The sequence below is a fragment of the Calidris pugnax genome, unplaced genomic scaffold (assembly GCF_001431845.1).
Source record: "Calidris pugnax isolate Ruff unplaced genomic scaffold, ASM143184v1 scaffold15, whole genome shotgun sequence".
NCBI lineage: Eukaryota > Metazoa > Chordata > Aves > Charadriiformes > Scolopacidae > Calidris > Calidris pugnax.
Window position 1 is genome coordinate 8,451,323 of NW_015090774.1, and position 6,063 is coordinate 8,457,385.

Sequence of the window (6,063 nt, forward strand, 5' to 3'; positions counted from 1 at the left end):
ACTTATTGATATCTTGAAGAACATAGCAGATTTTCCTCGTCTGCTCTGAAGATGCAGGCAGCAACAGGAAACTGAAGCTCCCATTAGGCTCCGCCAGAAGACGGCATTTCCTCTGTGAACAAGTACTTTAGAGCCAGCCTGACTGAAGCCCCTTGGGTCTTCTGTCACAGACCATGGCTCATTCCCAGCCCCATAAAAGAGGGGCAGATTTGGGTCCTGGATGCTCCTTCTTGGGTCCTAAACACGCACTGACCTGAGCCCTGCACGTGCACTTTGCCCGGCAGCCCTCTTGCAGGCAGTGGGGAGCAAGTTTCAGGTGCATCCCACTGTGCCAACATCTTCCAGGAGAAAGCTGGTGTCTTTTTTCCACCTTGGGACCTGGGGGCGGATTCACATTGGTACCACCAGCCAGAGGGTGTCAGCAATCCTTCTGTCTTAGTGCAAGGGATGCCAAGGTGGCTCCCCCCTCCTGAGCAGCTGGTGGGATCCCAGAGAAGCATTTGCTCTTCTCTTCTGAGACCTCTCTTTCCAGGAATGACTGTACATGGCCTGATGGTGGGAAGCTGCTAAGAGACCAGGGGTGTCCAAATTCTCTGTTAAGAGGTATCCCACTCCTGTTTTTAACAGAAGGCAGCTGTGTAGAAGCAGGGAGTTTTTATGTGTAGCCCCAGGCGATGGTTAAAACCACACCTAATGATCAGTAGGGCTGGTTTCCTGGCAGACATCACAACCCAGGTGCTCCTCATCTGCACAGAACTGATCCTCTCTGCTGACAAAAGCATTTCAGCAGCATTTCATTACCTCACTCTGTTCTTGGTTGTGTGGCTGCCTGGATGGATTCTTGTGCGCTGGCCAGGAGAGGGGTGTGTTGGAGTCACGGCACCCTTTCCAGTATGGAAGAGTGCTGGAGCTATCCTTGTTCCAGGTGGCCCAGAGCAGGTCTGTACCTCCAGGTACTGCCCAGCTCTTCACACTCAGCAACACCCTGCTGGAGGTTGTTCCTCTGAGTGCCACTGTAGCATTGACCTGTGGGGGGTTGACTTGTGGGGCTGGCACCCCTGTCCCTGACCCCCGCTGTTCTTTTTGTGGTGTCCCTTGAGCAATAGAGCACTTCACAGCTCCAGTGAGACCCTGATACTCCCAGGCTTAGCTCACCCCACGTTCTGCAAGGACCTCCAGCCGATGTGTGCCCAGCATAGCCTGCTGCCACCGCCGCCTTCTGCTCCAGCCATGTGAAACCCTCCACGTGCATGATGTCCTCTGCCCAGGGCAGAGCTGTCCCCGAGAGGCAGGGCTACGTTTGCCCCTGTTGACACCATACTTTTTCTTACTGGATGCTAGGGTTCTCCATGAAGCAAGAGAAACAACACAGCTGTCCTGAAATGACCACGGCAGAAAAGGAGAGATCCCGATTCTTATGTTAAAAGCCAGGTGGATTTTAAGGCACTGTTACGCTCTTCCAGGGTCTGGCTCAATTCTTCCCCGGTTGGGAACTGGCAGCATTTAACACAGTATTAAATCCACTGCCCATAGTGTCTCAGTCGAACTTCCCCCTGTACCAAGGGCCCAGACACCCTCTGCCCGTGGAAGTCTGCTCACCCTGCCAGGAGCTGGTCACACCAGGAGTTTTCTGCAGAAACTGCTGGCAGGGGAGAAGCGAGAGGGAATTTCTACCCACCTCCTGGGCAAGGAGAGATGATTGTTTATCTTCCCTGGAAAGGGGAATTGCCTGCACAGCTTCGCAGCAAAGCTCCGGCTGGCTTGGCACAGCAGCTACAGCACAGCCAGAGCCTGGCCGTAATGAAGCAACCCAGAGCTCGGGCTGTACATCCTGATCCAAACGGGAGGAATGTGAGAGCTGGAAGGAACCGGGAGCATTCACAGGCCTCCACCTCCATCCGGCACAGCCCTGAGGCCGAGAGGGAATACGCGTCCCGAAAGATGCAAGTGTCATGGGAAGAGTCAGCACGGTCTCTCAGGGTATTTGACTTAAGTCCAGACAGCCAAAACTCTAGAGCTGGGCTTCTTACTCCACTAAAAATAAATGAGAAAGGCCAAGAAGTCAGCAGATTTGAAGTGGAATCACAGCAGTAGCTAGACTCCCACCACAGCCAGCTGACACCCGTGTGCGTGATGGTCCCACTCACACTCTCTCCCACGGTCCCCCGAAGCAGCCAGAGATGGACAGGGGACATGGTGACCCAGCAAAACAGGAGAGGCAGGGGATGCCTGAGCCTTGCAGAGACTTCAGAGGATGTGAGGATCTTCTCTCCTACACATCACCCCTCTTGCTTTGGGGGTCCTTGTGAAGGGAGCGAGGCCACCATGTGCTCAGCAGGACTGGAAACAAGCCCACGTTGTACAGAGCAGATGACTTGGTTCCTGTCAGCAAGGAGCCCCCTGGCTCTCATCCTGCAGCCTGCATCTGAGAGGCTTTGCTGCTCCACTTGCAGCACTGCTCACAACAGGGAAGATTTCTCCATCCACTTCCCTTGAGCTGGGGACTTGCAGGTTGCACCTGCTGATGAAAGTGGTCACCAAGACCAGAGCCCCCCAACTATCAATGGGGCTGAGTGGTCTCTGTTCCCCACCGGGGACTGAGCCAGGGGCACCATGAATGTACAGGATGCTCCCTCACGGTACTTGCCCTGACTGCGTAGGAGCTCCTTGGCCCAGAGGACATCACAGGCTGTTGATGGAGATCAGCTGCTCCCCGCAGGCACTTCAGGCATTTCCTCCCTGCTCTGCCCATTGTTCCTCAGACAAATGGCTCTCCCTGGTCGGGGAAGGGGCTTATTTACAGAGCCATCGAGCTCATTCACCCCAGAGAGGAGCCTGAAAGCACAGGGATTGTTTTTTCTGCAGATCACAGGGAGCTGACAGCCTGTGTTATGTCAAAAGCAGCGGCCGGAGAGGAGTTCCCATTGCTGTTCCTGCAGTCGCTTTGCTGCGGCGGCAGCGTGCAGCAGAACCCGTGACTTCCTCCATGAGGCCATCCAGCAGGCACCTGGCATCTCCCAGCCCACCCACCTGCCCCTCACTGCTACCAGGATGGTCTATCACAGCTCAGGTCCTCACTGATCTTCCTTTGGTGTCCACACACACACAAATAAATCACACCCCAGCAAGCAGAGCGATAACTCTTGCTAAAATGAAGGAGGCTACAGGTAGGTCAGTAAAGGCAGAGATAAGCCCGACATGAAGCACTGTGGGGTTTGCCCTGGTGCTGGGGTGTGTGTGGGAAGCCTGGACCATGAACACAGGAGGCTGTGTATCCCATACTGAAGCTCGTGTGGTTCCCAGCCAGCCCTCCTGAGCCCTGCATCACCGTTGCCCCAGCTGAAACACTGGCTGGGTGAATACTGAAGCTCGTGTGGTTCCCAGCCAGCCCTCCTGAGCCCTGCATCACCGTTGCCCCAGCTGAAACACTGGCTGGGAACGCTCCCCCTGAGACAGCAAATGCAGGCAAAAGCTAGACATTGTTCAGCCTCACAAGCGCTTGCAAGTCTGAAAATAGACCCACTCCGGTCTCCTAAATTCCTGGGAAAGTATTTTCCCTTCAAAATGACTTTATATGGAGAAGGGGAAGCCTTCCATAATAGCATCTACTCATTCTAGCTGGCATGGCCTCAGCTGCTCCCTCCCAGGTCAGTGCCCTGTGGAAGGCAGCACCAGACAGGAAGGGGAAGCATCTTCTGGCCTTTCCCATTCCCAAAGCTGCCGGCTGCTTTCTGGCAGATGTACAAACTTCCTTCTTTACCTCTTTTGGAAAACATTTCTCTGCCTCCTTTAACCTGGCCTTGAAGAGGAGTTACTGAAAGAGGCTCTGAGACATCCAGACCAAAGGATATGACGGATGCTAAGCCTGTTCTGATGCCTCCCCTCAGACTTCAGCAGCCCAGTGACCCTGGAAAGGCTCCAAATGCAAATGCAGCTTTGCCTCAGGTCCCAAAGACTCAAGACTGAGTCAGCAACAGTGTGAGGCAGGGCCCTGGGCCACCATCTATCTGCCACGGATCTCCTCCTGCTTCCCACTCACACTAGGCTCAGCAGATTGGTACAGCTGGAAATCCCACCCCTGCTGTTTTACCACAGTTTGGTAAACAAGGTCTACCAAAAACAAGGTCAAGACTACAAGGACTGAAAGAGACCTTGTGCATGACCTTCGTAAGGCTACCTATTGGTCCTCTGTGGGGCTTACACATGGGATGGGAGGGAGGATGGGGCAGCACTGCGAAGAACAAAACATGACACTGCCCATGCAAGTGGACTGCCACAACCCAACCTCTCTCCTGCCTTTTCCCCCCATCCTGCCTTTTTTTCCCACTTCCTCTTCCTTTTGCCAGTCTCTGGAGTATGCTGCCCCTGGGACCAAACAGGCAGTAGCTTTCTGTAAACATGCTCGCTGCTTCCCAGCCATATCTGGAGGTGTATTTGTTTTTTTTTTGTCCCAGACAAGCTCTGTCAAGAAACTTGATAGAGGCTACCACCTCCTCTCTTCTCTTTGTGTGACCTTGGCTCAATTTTACTAAGAAAACCATCATTATGGCACAAGGAGAACCATGAGCTAAAGCCTGGAAAGAATGTGAAAAGCTTGCAGCGGGTGCCACGGAAACAAGGCATGGCAGCATTTCTGCATGGAAAAGCAAGTAGGGCTTTCAAAAGTCCAACCTGATTAGACACGTTATGTGGTAATCTCCTATTTAGTATGAACCTCAATCAACCTCAGCCCAACAAAGGATTAAACGCATTTTTCTAAACACAGCATGCCTTTCCAGCAACAGAAAAAACAAACACAGGGAGGAATTTGCTGATCTGTAATCATTCCTTCCTAGCGATTTTTAATATGCTCTGATGATTGAGAATGAAGGTGCAGGTGAAATACGGGATCCTCTCGGGTAGTGGAGGTGTTTGCATAGTCCCTGGCACACTGGTGCTCTCCAGGACTCTGAGCTGCCAAGTAATGTATTAAACAGCTTCCCTAATAAGATTTTAGCACAGTAACCATAAAAACTCAAGCTCCAATGAACCAAAACTTTCTCACATAACTAAATGCTTTTAAAGGAGGAATTTATGGCCTATCCTACAACAGTGGAAAAACCCAAAGTTACGGATGAATTTTTTAAATGCCAGCATAAAGCTTCAGTCCCAGAAACTCTGTCTCAAAATCCCAATGCACTGTGTGCTGGAAAAGGAAGCTCCACACAAAACCACATCCCCACACCACGCTCCATCTGAAAGGACCTCACGGTACAAAACAAAAGGTGAAACCCCACAGTGCACCTTTGCAGCTCTGCTCTGCCACAGACTTTGTGGACACAGCACAAAAATGCCGGCGAGATCCACCTGCAAACGCCTTGCTTCCCTTCGTGGTGGGAGAAGGTGGGTGGCAGAGCACTGCTGCAAGACCCCCACTCCCAGCCAATGCAGAAACCCAAACCAGCTTCCCAGGAGAATGAGGGAATTCAGTGCGTTTCCAACCACAGATGACATAGCAAAAACTTGTCTCAATCTCTCTTTCTCCAGCAAAGAAGAAAGCACTCATAAAATGTGGATATTCTTTTAAGTCCCTTAAAATCCAGGAAAGGAAGAACGGGAGGAAAGAACTAAAGCAACCTAACCCACTTGTTAACTAAAAGGCACAAATCCAGAAGAGTTTCTTGCAAAATGTGATCAGATATGAACTCTGCTCTCTGGTGTCTAAAAGAGTTGGAAGCCTTTGAATGTATCAGGAGAAGATGAGCCAACGCCAGCAGGCTGCCATCTCTCACAAAGTTTTCCCCCAAACCCAACCCCCTGTTTCTGATATACTCTGGCAGTAGATTAAAAAAGCCCAGTCAAACCACCCTCAAAACTAAAATATTTCTGGCAAAGCCTCAACAGCTGAATTTGGATGGAATGAGCCAACAGATGTGATTCATGTTTCTTCTTTTAAAATTGACCTGTGGGAACTTGGAGCCTCTTTGTTTGCAGCGCAGATGTACCTTTATGGGACACTGGGGCACCAGCAATGCAGAAACACTGCTGGGGAAAAGTGGCAGGAATTTGGGGGGGGGGGGGGGG